Genomic DNA, 14,811 nt, shown 5'->3' on the forward strand with positions numbered 1-14,811 from the left:
GCTGCACTCGGCTAGAAATAGCCACATGAAATTATTATCTCACTTGATTGAGTCCACAACCAAAATATCTAGTTTCATCTTTAAAAAAGTCACGAACTATTGACATAATTAAACTTTACTTGTCTCACTTGGGTCCACAAGTACAAATGGATAGAAGTGTTATAAACTATCATAATGTCAAACTTACTCATCTCCCTTGACTTAGTTCAAAAGTAAAGTTTAGTCACCAGTTTTCTGTTTACTTGATATATATTGTATTGAAAAAGTGGATCCTCTTCTCAATTTATTTCTTATAGTTTTTACATAGGCATTGGAATTTATCTAACACTTCAGGAATGTTAAAATAATTTATTCATCCATAGACCTTGCTAAGATTTTCACACTGTCATTGAAACTTCTAACATATCAAATGTTCTCGTGGTTTGAAGGAAATTACAAGTCATTAGAACATAAAATCCTTATAATATTTAAACACGAGTTCACTTACCTTTTTACTGTGTTGTTTCGCAAAGCTGTCTGGCTAATGGTCGCTCCACATGTTCACCTTCCTTCGCCTGTTATACACGGAGTGGGGCGTAACATAAGAGGCCATGTAATTTTGAATTGCATTAGCAGCTGTTTCAGTCTGTTTCAGACCATATGAAGCTTATAATTGCATTGCTATGTAATTGAATATTGGTCTATCATATTAAAATGCCAGTTGTTAGTGCAAACCTTGTTTCATAAAGGCATTTTAATCATATAAATTGATAAATAAGTTGGTACTGGGTGATGTGGTGCCTGACGTCAGCCGGAAGTGGGTTGAACAGGTCAGCTCTGTCATGAATGTACTTAGCTCAGCTATTTTACTCCAAGTTAATCATAATGCTTCATACTTAAAGTTTATTCTATCTATTGTACTGGCAGTACGGGTACGGATCCCCCTCTGTTAAGGAGAAGATTATTCAGACATTGATTTTGTTGTCAGTTTTCCTTCATGAAGCATTTACTGAGATTTGCAGCATTGCAATTCCCTTCTGCTGTTCCATTCATCCTAGTGACTCAGTAAACTCAATTCATAATCACTACATGTCCAGCTCCATGGCTAAATGGTTAGCGTGCTGGCCTTTGGTCACACGGGTCCCGGGTTCGATTCCCAACCGGGTCGGGAATTTTAACCATCATTGGTTAATTCTGCTGGCACAGGGGCTGGGTGTGTGTGTGTGTGTGTGTCGTCTGCATCATCATTTCATCTTCATTACGATGCGCAGGTCGCCTGCGGGTGTCAAATCAAAAGACCTGTACCTGGCGAGCCGAAGTACTAGGACATATCCCAGCAATAAAAGCCATACTCCATTTCATTTATAATCACTACATGCAGTAGGGTTCTATGAATAATGGACAGAACTCAAAGTTCAGCTTTGCATATTAACACCAAATCTCCTACCTGCAAAGTCTGTCTGAATGCCCTGTTCTTCTGCCATCATTCTGTATCTACTGTCGGATTTTTTATTATGGACACTCGAGTTTAGGCTCTAATTACAAACGAACCAATAGGCCTATTGAAATTCGAGTTATACCAATATTTTCCTTGTTTAATTCTACATTAGCGTATATAAGATGCATTGTTTTCGACGTTCATTAAATATTTTTTATTTGTGGTTGTAATAAATATTGCCCGGGTTTTTGGCTTCTTCTCTACAAAGCGCTCACTTAGGAATATATACAAGGAAAACGACTTGTCTGATTCTAATGAAATTTTTATATGTTATAACCACATGTATTTGTAGTGTAATACTCAAGTTACAATTTTTTTCAACCACCCTGAAAAAAGTTCTTATCATTTTTCTAAAACAACTCTTTCTCATCCCAGGATAAACGTACGGCAGCAAACTTGGGCTTGTTTTGAAGCACTCAGTCATGGTTATCAGAAACTACAACAACTGTAACCGTACAGAGTGGTACCGAATTTATGAAGAGTAATATTGAAAGGAGGTTTTGTGTACGCCGGACCGTGCGATTAACAGCAGGCCGGGTGATGAAATCGGGCGCAGTGTTGCCGCATTCAATAGTAATCACGCGCGCAACGAACACAGCTTTTCGTTTACTTTCAACCTTTAATTTTATTTCCTCTTATAAATTCCACTTCCCATCACCTTTACTCATAAGGGCTTTGGACCTTCAACGACAGGTTTAAAAATGGTTAACTTCCTAATTTAGAAATATCACACTGTACCATTTTTACAAGAGTTATTTGTATTATTATTTACATATATTTACAAGATTTAATTCTATCAATTTTCTTCGTCTAAAAAATCACTGTGTTCCGAAGAATCGGTGCAGCTGGCATTCATGTTGATTATGACTGACTCGAAATAAGGGACATTTGCAGACTGATCTTTTTCCCAGTAGTGGTCTTCAATTTTTTTAGCGTGTTTAATGCATTGTTTCCAGAGTTCAGGGATCACGGTCCATAAGGCTTCTCGGCATAAAGTGTTAATTGCTTCCATACCATTTTCTAATGTGTTAGCCATATTGGTTTTGCTATTTTCCCTTTTACGTACGCCCAAATGAGCTCCATTGGATTAAGCTCGCAATGGGCCACTGGTAACCAGATAATCTGTACATCTGGTCGAAGTTGTTTAGGCAGTTGTTCCAGCTTCTTTACTGGCGTTTGAAACTAATCAGCTCTGATTTAGTTAATTTGTTATAATCGTCAACTCCAGGTGGTAGTGAAATATTCTTTGACGTTATCCAATGTATAATTTCATGCTTCAGCCATGACATGTTCGGGTTTTTAGATGAAGGATCGACCCTCGTATGATATGGAGCTTGATCTATAACGACAGCCGAACTTTGAGGCAATAAACTCAGGACTTTCATGAACCATTCTTCATAATGAGCCGAGTTCATCTCATTCTGGTCATCACCACTACTTTTCTTGTCATTAAAACAAAGTTCTGCACCGTCAAGAAATCGTTCTTCATTTCCGATGTGTAAAATTATGACCTGGATGACGTATTTCCATCATTCTCCTTTGAAGCGGCTCCTACTCTCTTCACTGACGACAGCGATAATCCAAGACAATCTGCCACCTTCTGGTACACAGGGAACCTCTTGTCCCCTACTTTTTCCCACTCACATTGAAAAAAATAGCACTCAAAATCATTGCAAACTGGGCGAGTTGGCCAAGAGGTTACGAACGCGCAGCTGTGAGCTCGCATCCGGGAGATAGTGGGTTCGAACCCCACTGAGGGCAGCCCTCAAGATGGTTTTCCGTGGTTTCCCATTTTCACACCAGGCAAATGCTGGGGGCGTACCTTAATTAAGGCCACGGCCCCTTCCCATTCCTCGGCGTTTCCTCTCCCATCGTCGCTATAAGACCAATCTATGTCGGTGCGACGTAAAGCAAATAACAAAAAAAAAAAAAAAAGAACATTGCAAGTTCACCCTCTGATAACGGCGGTCTCGGAGGCATCTTGAAGTGACGTGGTCAACATGCAGAACATAGGAAAACTGAAAATAGCTTCCGGACAAACCAAGGTCACGGGCATTCCGTGTCACAACTGTCCGGGGCAAGTGTACTGTGTTCGTTGCGCGCGTGACTACTACTGAACGCGGCAACACTGCGCCCAATTTCACCACCCGGCCTGCTGTTAATCGCACGGTCCGGCGTGGACAAAACCTCCCTTCAATATTACTCTTCATAAATTCGGTACCACTCTGTACGGTTACAGTTGTTGTAGTTTCTGATAACCATGACTGAGTGCTTCAAAACAAGCCCAAGTTTGCTGCTGTACGTTTATCCTGGGCTGAGAAAGAGTTTCTTTAGAAAAATGATAAGAACTTTTTTCAGGGTGGTTGAAAAAAATTGTAACTTGAGTATTACACTACAAATACATGTGGTTATAACATATAAAAATTTCATTAGAATCAGACAAGTCGTTTTCCTTGTATAAATTCCTAAGTGAGCGCTTCGTAGAGAAGAAGCCAAAAACCCGGGCAATATTTATTACAACCACAAATAAAAAATATTTAATGAACGTCGAAAACAATGCATCTTATATATGCTAATGTAGAAATAAACAAGGAAAATATTGGTATAACTCGAATTTCAATAGGCCTATTGGTTCGTTTGTAATTAGAGCCTAAACTCGAGTGTCCATAATAAAAAATCCGACAGTAGTGCCATATTTCAGTTTTAGTGTTTTGGTTATTCTTGCCTCGGGTGTGACAACCTTGTCTAGTGAACTTCATTTGGTTCCAAGTTTAGTCGGGTATCATACCTTTATGCGGGACTATGGGAATATCACAAGTGGATACGTGCATTATGGAGATGATTTGTTGCATGACCGGAAGTACCTTTATTCACTTCCAATCTTGATCACTAAAATAGATTTGACAAAACTTAGCAATGTTATGCATGATTCGGTGTTAGGTTTTACGCATTGACACATGTCGCAAGTCCTACTCACCTTGCAGATGTTCCATCTTATATACCGTATTTGCTCGCATGTAACTCGTCACCACATATATCTCGCACCACATTTTTAACATTTGAAATTGCAGGAAAAAGAATCCCCCCACGTAACTCACATTTCTAATGTTGTCATAAAGACATACGGTAAATACACAAAATAGTTTGGGTATTGCGTGGACGTGCCTACATTAAATATCGGGACTGTACCAACAATTGCTGTTACAGAACTTTGTACGTGAAAGTACACGGAGGAGCTGCATTTCTTCCTACCTGTAGAACAGTTGATGCTAACTGTTGTAACAAAAATACCTAAGTCGCAAACCCCTGCCCCAAGGCTGCATTCCTAGCCAGTCAGTCACACTCGGTCATCCCTCTCACTCTTCCGTCTTTGTCAATACGCTTATCGCTACCTGTTCGACAGAGCTGATCACGGAGTGTTTCCCTGTCCAGGCAGTCAAGTGATCACGGTATTAGGAATCATCCATGTGTTATATTGTTGACAAGTACCAGTATTATGTCTTCACGTTTCATTGTTGTTTCTCCGTTAAGTTTTCTTGTGTAGGTCAATCTTTAAGTTATGGAGAAATGTGGGAGTTATACGGCTGGTTTTAAACCCAGTGATAAAATATGCTGAAGAACATAGTAACAGAGCTGCCGGTCGAGAATTCAGTGTGACTGAGTTTAATGTTTGCTACTGGCGTAAACAGAAAGCTGCGCTAGAAACCACCAACCGAACACGAAAGGCATTCAGAGGGCTGAAAACTGTTAAGTTTCCTGAGCTAGAAGATGAGTTGCTTCATTACATTACAGAGTTGCTGATGATGATGGTTATAGTATCTCGCACGAGATACTACATTTCAAAGTGCGCAAACTAGTGATTAAAGAAGGAATCAGCTGTTTGGATCTGAAAGTGAGCTGGTGTTGGGTCCGTAGATTCATGACACGAAAGGGATTATGTCTGCAAAGGCGAACCTCTCTCTACCAGAGAATGCCAATAGATTTCAGTGACAAAATAATAGATTTTCATCGCCATGTGATAGCAACTATCAAAGAGTAGAGAAAGGTCCACCTATTCAGTACCATTAGCTTGTATATTGTCTCAAACTGGGGCTAGTTTCGACCCTGTATATATTGGGTCATCTTCAGCTACACTCCAATTGGAAGACATACGCACACATATAACCAATAATAAATTAAACAGACTGGTACCGTCAAACGGGGTGATTTCGGACGGTTTTGAGGTTATATTCGTCTTAACTCACGAAGGGAATCTTAAATTGTATTGTTTATCATCCTAATAATGAGGAATATATCCAATTAATGCAATACCCTGCAAACGAAAAATATACGCCAACGCAGGTTTTCCTGAGAAAACAAAAAGTAGTGTCCGAATTCACCCCGTACTTTGGGGTGATTTTGGACGCACATGCATTTTAAACCGCTGTCCGAAGTTTCAAAGCGTATTAGGTGATTTCGGACATAAATAGTCCTTTATTTCAATTCTTCGTTCTTTTTGCTTTAGTTTTGTGACATTTAAAGTGTTCTGAGGGTGTCCAAAATATGACTAACTGGTTAAAATCATTGTAATGATAAATGTAATGTGTTACTGATCGATCTTCTTCTTCTTCTTCTTATTTTTTATTTTTCTGACAAGGTAAATGTGAAGTTTTCCGGTCTAAATTGAAATATTAATAGTTATAAACTGTACAGAGATACTTCTTACAAACGATACAAATCTCAGAGCAAAGAAAGGTCTATACAAAGAACGTGTAGTTGCCACGGCCTATAAATCTAAAATACTTTTTCCTTGAAAATAAAAATTCCTCTCTTCTCAACTTGGACTGGAAGTATTTTCGAAATTTGTCCTTGAGCTATTGTATCCTCAGCAGGGATGTTAGGGAACAAACACTTTTCTGCTGTTTTTGTATGGGTGCAAGTATTTGACATCCACATCCCTTGAACGAACATTTCAGGCCAGGCCAAAATACTGCCTATATCCACATTGTTTCTCAACTTGTATTTATAATCTGCAACAAGGAAAGCCTCTTCTTGCAACATCAGAATGTCATTACATTCATTGCGTGCTTCATCGTATTCATTTTCACTGCTGTTGCCAGCACTTTCATCTAGGCGGAAGTCACGGCCAAAAATCGGCTTCCCAGGAAGAACATTTTATTTGTGGCGGCGGCGGGAAGTAGCAGGTTGTGTTGGGTTGGAGCATACCCAGAGGGTGACGAGCTTCCTTGAGCATTTCCTTTTTCCTCATTTAGCACTGGTTGTCTTCCCATTTTTTGGATGTACATTCCGCACTTTATTTTGTAGGGTGGACCAAGGCATACCATATAAATCAAATGCTTTCCTATAAGACAACTTGCCACTTTTAATATCATGTACGGCTTTTTCTAATAATTTTGGTTCATAATTACCCATCGAAGCAGTTTCTTTCTGCCTCTGATCATTTCTAGGCATTGTCCGAAATCACCCAGACTGCTTTCAATTTTCAGTAAAATGTGCGTAAAACACTATTTTTTACTAAATCACACCAAAATTCCACAGCAATCGTTTATATACACTTCAGTCAGTTGATCTCACTAAGAACCATAGTTATAACCCTTTCAGACTGAGTATGCACAATTGTGCGGGTTTGTATTTTAGTTATCCCTGACCGTATTTGATGTTTTTTTGGCGCTACACCAGACTGCAGTGATTGTGCAGGACACGTGGCATGTATTTCAATTGATTTTAGTATGCGCTTGACCGCCAGGGCGAAGGAAGAAGAGTTTAAAAAGCACAGTTGATCGGCGAGATGGCAGGAAGCAGTAGTGCCGAAAGTAAGTATTTATTTACTGTGTTTATATTAATGTAGAAGCTTTACTGAATACCGGAATATATTCAATGAAGTGTGTACATTGGTTAGTGAACGTAAATTTTGAAGCTACACCATCCTACGTGATACGAGGTTTTGAATTTTGATACGCACAATTGTGTGGGTCCTGTTTTTAGGATGTTAGTTTTTATTTTGTAAAATAAACTATTAATATGTGTATTGAGCAGCATTTTAGTCAGTTCTTGACGTACAAACAAAAATTCACACCTCCAGTTTCCTTTCAGGTCTGAAAGGGATAATGCCTTCCTTCCGACCACGACAATCGAAAGTATCCACTTAACGATAATGCATGAACTTTCAACAATGCCAGTGCACACGGGAAATTTTCCGAAGTATGAAGTCGATTCGTAATAAAAAGCACAGAACACAGAAAACATAACCTAAAGGTCAAACTAAAATGCGTGCGGAAGTGCAAAGCATCGACAGCTCGTTGCTATGAGACAAAATATGGCAAATCTACCATACTGTCCGAAACCACCTCTGTGTCCGAAACCGCCCCGTTTGACGGTATGTCACAATTTACAATCTTAATTTAAAACACTGATGAAGTCTGAATAACACATCCAAACTTGAAACCAAATGACTCATCAAAACGGCTGTGGTTGATGCTGAACTATGTCGTCGCACCTACAGCAACCAAATGCTCCTGAGTTGATCTGGGAGTTGGCATCCCTATTTGTATAGATGTGCAACTTGATTTATAATTTTTTTTTTTTTTTTGCTAGGGGCTTTACGTCGCCACCGACACAGATAGGTCTTATGGCGACGATGGAATAGGAAAGGCCTAGGAGTTGGAAGGAAGCGGCCGTGGCCTTAATTAAAGTACAGCCCCAGCATTCGCCTGGTGTGAAAATGGGAAACCACGGAAAATCATTTTCAGGGCTGCCGATAGTGGGATTCGAACCTATTATCTCCCGGATGCAAGCTCACAGCCGCACGCCTCTACGCGCACGGCCAACTCGCCCGGTGATTTATAATTTATGTTTGTTCAATAGTAATATGGGTAATGACTTGTACGTAGCTTGAAGGGGAACATACATAACTTGAATAGGTATTCCTTTTCATCACATGTAGTGATCTATTGTTTAATTTGGTTTGAAGTGAATGTCCCTATGTTCTTTGTAAGTTGCATGCACCTGATGTAGATGAATCTGGTGTTGGTGTCCATACCAGGTGCACGCAACTTACGAAGAACATAGGGACATTCACTTCAAATCAAATTAAACAATAGATCACATCTGATGAAAAGGAATACCTATTCAAGTTACGTATGTTTCCCTTCAAGCTGCATACAAGTCATTACCCATATTACTATTGAACATCGTCGTTGGCTGTAACTCTATCTGAGTATATATAACTTCTTGCATACATTGACCAGTTCAACTCAGTTTATGGATGTGTTTATGATGACTAAACACTATTTGAACATACATAAATTATAAATCAAGTTGCTCATCTATACAGACAGGGATGCCAACTTCCAGATCAACTCAAGAACAATTGATTGCTGTAGGAGCGACGACATAGTTCGGCATCAACCACAGCAGTTTTGATGTGTCATTTGGTTTCAAGTCTGGATGTGTTATTCAGACTTCACAATGTTTTAAATTAAGATTGTGACATACCAGATTGTTTAATTTATTATTGGTTATGTGTGTGCATATGTCTTTTAATTGGAACGTGGCTGAAGATGACTCAATATATATGGGGTCGAAACTAGTTCCAGTTTTATAAGACAATATACAAGCTAATGGTATTGAATAGGTGAACCCTACTGTACCCTTTGATAGTGATCAATTATCAATACAGACCATAATGAAATTCATCACTTATGATGTGATAACAATACAGAAGGAAAACAATTACCTCTTATCTCAAATTGGCAATGCAGATCAAACCCGGATAAACTTCGATATGCCATGCAACACCACCATCAACAAGAAGGGAGAATCTAGCATTCTTGTACACACAACTGGCTGAAAAACAGTGTTGCGCTATCATGCTAGCAATAACCGCAGACTGAAGAAAATTGCCACTGTATGTTATTTTCAAAAGAAAAACAGTGCTTAAAGTGAAGTTTCCTAAAGGCATTCATGTATGGGTTCAAGAGAAAGGATGGATGGATACCTCTTGTCCAAGACTGGGTTGTATGGTGTGGGGAGCACGGCCAGGGGAACTACTTCGATGCCCAGCAATGTGCTGGCCATTTAGCTGTTTTTGCAACTGATCCTCAAAATCCTCCTCCTCCTCTTGCAGAGTGCAACCTACCTGAGGGGCATACACCTGAAGTACTTCCAAGACGAATATTGAATTTTCACGACCGCATTGTAATCGAAACTGACTTTCAACCTATTAGGTCGTGTTCTGTACATTTGTACTGAAGATCTCCTTTTATAAATATTTTAATTTTCATAATTCAGTCACTTATCCCTTTAACTTCCAACTTTCAGGCCTTTTCTCACTACTACTCACACTCCACTATCCTTTCCTTCTTCCTTTCCACTCCAGTACAGCCAGAAACCATTTTTCAGTTCTTTATTACTTTCTCCTCTCCATCTTGTCTCTGCCAAACCTAGTATATCTATTTTCCTTTCCTCCACTGCATCAACAATTTCCTCCACTTTGTTAATGTCGTAATACTCAGTGTTACAAATCGTAGTCCATTGGCTAGTCTTCTGATATATCCATCTGGCTTCATGTTCCTTTTCTTAAAAGCAACTTTTAATCCATCACCAGCTTGCTGGGCCTGTCGTGACTTCACCATGTTATGATACAGTAAGGAAATATAGTGCATATTCTACGACTTACATATGAAACTTTGAGATGATTGAATGAGTTGAGATAGAAAAATTAATTAAGCATAACTGATATGCTGACGAAGATTCAGTGGGTAACTGGTGAAAGTCAACAGACCCTCTGATGGATAATTAAATGTAGTGCATCTAGGGAAGGAACCTTGAACTAGCACAAGGGGCATGTGACACTTTTAGAACGATAAGCACTTGTCTTTGTCTTAGGGCAGAGAATAACAACACAATAACATTAGAGATAATACATGCTACTAGATGTAGAAAACCACTACAGAAACAATTTGCATGCGAAACCAAATAATATTTTTTAAACGCTTCAATAAGTCCAGGAATAGTATTACAAAGGTAAAAAAGTTCTACCACTTCACTGCAGTTTGCTGTCACTTCACAAAACCGTTAATGTTTAATACATGCAAAATAAGGTTATATCTCTAATATATAAAGGTGAATTCTGACAGGTAGGAGCATTGCACGTGCCTTTTCACGATGTCACATTCCAGCATTCTTTTCTCTTACCCCTCGCTTCCGGCTCACTTGTTCCCTCGTTCATTCAGACCGCTGTGTTCTGTTGTAGATTACCTGGCCAGACTGTGACTGACTTGCTCTCATGTTCAGTTATCTTTAACAGGGACCGGGCTGATAAGCTCAGACAGTAGAGTGCTGGCCTTCTGATCCCAACTTTGCAGGTTCGATCCTAGCTCAGTCCAGTGGTATTTGAAAGTGCTACAGGGCGTAAAATCAATAACATTATTCTTTAACAGGGGTGGTACTTATAGCCTGACAAATCCTTCAACATGCCCTTTGTCCTGTACACCTTATTGGCATATATATAGGACGTAAAACAATTTCTCTTCCTTGGTGATGAATTTTCACACTACGGCCGGCGGTATTTTTGTCACAAGGTGGACGAGTCCTGGGCCTCCCTTTCCCTCGAGGAGTATTCATTGTACTCGAAATATATATTGAAATACAATGATTGTACGTAATTAGTATTTAAAATACCATTACATACTTACTAACGGCCACAAAACAGAAGTAGAATGCCACTCACAATGAACTGCTTGCGACAAGATCTAACTCAGAAGTGAGAGGTTTGGCAAATCCAAGCGAGACGAGCTGGCCAGAAGATTTATCTCCATGGCAACCGCAGTCGCCCCACCCTCATTTCCATGGCAGCCATACCCCCCTCCCTTTATCCCACCCTGGCAGGCAATAAGTGGACCTCTCTCTAAGAACTGTCAGAATTCAACTTTAGATATTAGAGGTATAGGTTAGGTGGATATACACAATACATACAGAGTACTTATTAACTTATTTTAGAAAATTATGTTACTGAGATGTAAAAGATTGTTATAAACTGGGATGTTATATGCAAACATTTGGGAAGTTTAACACAAATTTACTAATTAACATATTTATCAGAGCCCAAAATCTATGAAGCAATATGGCAGCACAACAATCATGCTCATAGCCACTCAAAATTATCTGTTTTATGTTGGGAAGAGCCGCTGAATATTTTTTCAGTTCGCATGCGCATCATTGCACAAGATTTCAATCATCAAATCACAAGATCACCGGTATACGTGGACAGTGAGTAAGCAAGTTGACTGATGCAATAATTTAATTAAAGTGATGTTGATTCAGAAAACAATGAATACAGTGATATTTCCAATTTCTTTGAAGTCACTTTCGAAAACAACTAGGCAAACAATTGATAGGAATTCAGCCACCTGCAGGACAGCCGCTCTAAATGCAGATCACCGATGATTCTGCATACAGATTTTTCCATCTAATTCTATATACTTATTTAATGGAGTTGTAACTGTGGGGGAAATGTTTTGTAACATCAAAATTTGACACAAAGAGGTGGCTGCAAGAGAAACCTTAATCTGAAAACTGGATGACTCGTAGGAAAGCAGTCCATAGAAAGAAGACCAGATGGCAGCACCAAGCACTGAATGTTGTTGCTGCTGTCTATCAGTGTACACTACACAGATGTAATAGGAACAGTGACTCTAAATGTGCTGTGAACTGGATCACTATCGATTCAGTAACGAGAACGGAATCAAATGAAAACATTCAGTATATTGAATAGAATATTCCATCACTATTTTATACCTGCCAACTTTATAAAACCAAAAATCAGGAGATTTTGATATGAAAATAAGGAAAATCAGGAGATGCCATTGGTAAAAACTGCTTATTCTACATGTCTTGTGCAATACAGGAGTACCATGGAATATATTATAATACTTATTGTCTCAAAAACCCGACTGTTGGCATACGAGGCTACAAGGCTAAAAATTACACGTCTCTATTCCCTCACAGAAAGTATGTGAGCGAGATGATCAGTCTCTGATAAGCCTTCCAAAAATAGTATGTACTCATGCTCTACACGTGTGAATCGGTCATGCACTTACATAGCACGCGAGAACGAGAGATTGACAATCGATATACAGATTTCAATAAACATTGCACATTCACGCGCATTTCTCATATTAATAAACGTTGATATTTCATTTGAAAGCGGTCAATGAGCGAAGGACTTCTGGCCACTAGCGTACAATGCTGAAATGGCAGGATTTCAAAACAAGTGTTTGAAGTACACTAAAAAAATAAGCAAAAATCAGGAAAAATAATAATTGGAAGGTGGGAAAAACTGTCAAAAATTGGGAGTCTCCCGCCTAAATCGGGAAAGTTGGCAGGTATGCTATTTGAAGATGCTCCTTACTGATGATACTTGCCGATCACACACACATACCAGTTGGCTGTCTCCCTTGGGGATGAGAGAGGATTTTCCAGCAAGAAGATGCAACATATCACACAGCTAGAAATGTTCATCTGTGGATGGAAGACCATGATCAAGACTTCCACATACTCTTGGATCCCCTGATTTCTCCAGACTTCAACCCAATTGACAATTTATAGGGCCAGTAGTGGAAAGAATGGATTGCAGGCAGCAGTCTCCAGATACCTGCAACAACCTACCGACATTCTATCGAATCATTCTGAGCCCATCCAGCTGCTGTCCTTGCTATGAAATAAACTGGTGTCCTCATCCCGAGGTGGTGCAGCTCTTTTCAGACACACCCCCAATGCAGGTGAGCTGCATGTGCCACTTCAACCACATACCAGCCCTCCTGCCATTCTTAAATTTCTGGCAGTACTGGGAATCGAACCCGGGGCCCCAAGGACGGCAGCTAACAGCACTAACCGTTACGCTACGGAGGCGGACTGTCCTTGCTACGCAAGACAATTACTCTTGATATTAGCTAGTGGTCTCCGTGGCTCAAGGGGCAGCGCGCATCCTATCATCGCTGGGTTCCATGGTTCAAATTCCGGTCACTCCCTGCGAGATTTGTGCTGGACAAAGCGGAGGTGAAACAGGTTTTCTCCAATTACTTCAGTTTTCCCCTATCATCTTTCATTCCAGCAACACACTCCAATATCATATGTCAGTCATTAATCATTGCCCCAGAGGATGCGACAGGCTTTGGCAGCTAGCACGGTTCCTATCCTCACTGCCTGATAGGGGCTTCATACATTCATTCCTGACCTGGTTAAAACTGGAAACCAATTGTAGATTTTCATTTTTATTAGCTGGTGGCCAATACAAGAAACGAGAAAACCCTGGGTACAGTCCTTGAATTTATACACCTTTATCCAGTTTTCAATCTTTTATTTCTTTAGCTTTTCACAGTCATTTCAGAGATTGCTGGAATCGAGGCATATCCTGGTTTTGGGCAGGACTTTAAGGCTGGATGCCTCCCTGATGCCACGCGATCTTCCAGATTAAAATCTCAACCCAGGATCAACTGGGATTTGAACCTCAGCCTTCCAGGAGTGAAGCCAGCAGCTAAGGCTCTGAACATGCCTCTATTCAAAATGTGTTCACTCTGATAGTATTCATCATGCGGAATGTAAGCTTCAGCAACAAATTTGCCATACATGCGATTGAGGTGTTACATCCCTTGTATTTTCAATGAAAAGTAAATATTTATTGTATATAGAAGTTACTTATATAAAATTCAAATGCACAGTTATCGATACTCTGTGATGGATGGAGCAAGCATCATTGGCTAGTGACTGCTACTAATTGCCAAACTACTCCAGAGATGGCAGTACAAACATTGACCCCTCGTTGTTTGTGGATCTCTTTCGTGGGGTTGGAATGCGGAACCAACAGCTACATCCGTCAAGAGGGCGGTGCAAGTTGGAATCCTGTAAGTTATTAGTATGGCCGGGATTTATTTGCTATTCCGTGAAATACTAGAGTTCTTGCTTGTCAGTAGTTCTTTTCTTGTGCTATAAATGATGATACACTAAAGAAAATGGAAATTGCAACACCCAGAAGGAGTGGTGCTACATTGCTGGAATTGAACATGCAAGACGAGTGTTCGGTGATTACACTTTTAGGTCCCTCTGACCGCAAGTTTGGACAACAATCAATACAGGATGTGCCCATGACGAGCTGCAATACATTGATGAATTCGTCGAGGGATGGAGTCAATAAGGCCCTGGATCGCTTCCTGAGGAATTGTGGCCCATGCTTGCTGCACTGCACGGGTCAGTTGTTCCAGAGTTGTGGGTGGCTGAGGACGGTTGGCCAGTTGTCGTCCCATCATGTCCCACACATGTTCAATTAGACTGAGATC

The 14,811-nt window shown here is 40.0% G+C and overlaps 1 protein-coding gene across 2 annotated transcripts in view; it reads right to left on the bottom strand.

Annotated features, from left to right (window-relative positions):
- elgi (E3 ubiquitin-protein ligase NRDP1 elgi) overlaps positions 1-14,811 on the bottom strand; it is a 252,611-nt gene that overhangs the window by 11,295 nt on the left and 226,505 nt on the right. The gene's annotated exons all lie outside the window — the stretch shown is intronic.

This window comes from Anabrus simplex, chromosome 8 (genome assembly GCF_040414725.1).
Source record: "Anabrus simplex isolate iqAnaSimp1 chromosome 8, ASM4041472v1, whole genome shotgun sequence".
Lineage (NCBI taxonomy): Eukaryota > Metazoa > Arthropoda > Insecta > Orthoptera > Tettigoniidae > Anabrus > Anabrus simplex.